Below are 708 nucleotides of genomic sequence, written 5' to 3'. Positions count from 1 at the left end.
ATATATATATATATATATATATATATATATATATATATAGACATTATATGTGCATACACATATTATATACATATTATATATTTGTATATAATGTTTGGAACATGGTACACGTGAGCCAATGGTTGTAGCATGTTAAATCTGGTTAAGTTGTTAAGTAAAACATATCAGAGAAGGGAAAAAATCACATACATTAGTGAATGTTCCCAGTAACATGTGAAAATATTTTACACCAACTAACCTCCTCTTCACATTTCACATAATAACTTCAAAGCTATCAAAATTTTGCACAACATATATTATTAATATTCCATAACATAATTCCCCGTTCATTTTAATGGCATTATTATAGAAAACCATTTGGAATCTACATTTACAGACATTTACATGTATAATACTGGGAAAAAATTATACTTCAATTTATGCCACAAATAAAACAAGGCTTTTATAGATATAGTGATGATATGCTGATAATTACAATATAAATATGTAGATGTTTAGAAATTAATGATAAGAGTAAACAGCACTATAGTCAGATTTGCATTTGAACTTGTTAATGTTAATGAAATCTGTTTCTTTTTTTACAAAACATTCACTGGCATGGGTGTGTGGTTAAGAAGTCTACTTTCCGATCCTGTGGTTTTGGGTTCACTCCCACTGTGTGGTACCTTGAATAAGTGTCGTACATATATTATATATATATATATATAT

General features: G+C 27.3%; 1 protein-coding gene across 1 annotated transcript in view; it reads left to right on the top strand.

Moving 5' to 3' along the window:
* Window positions 1-708, top strand: part of LOC106879607 (junctophilin-1) — a 451,733-nt gene that overhangs the window by 161,713 nt on the left and 289,312 nt on the right. The window lies entirely within an intron of this gene.

Source organism: Octopus bimaculoides, chromosome 4 (genome assembly GCF_001194135.2).
Source record: "Octopus bimaculoides isolate UCB-OBI-ISO-001 chromosome 4, ASM119413v2, whole genome shotgun sequence".
Classification (NCBI taxonomy): Eukaryota; Metazoa; Mollusca; class Cephalopoda; order Octopoda; family Octopodidae; genus Octopus; species Octopus bimaculoides.
The sequence above is the reverse complement of the archived record's forward strand: the minus strand, read 5'-3'. Positions and strand labels throughout refer to the sequence as shown.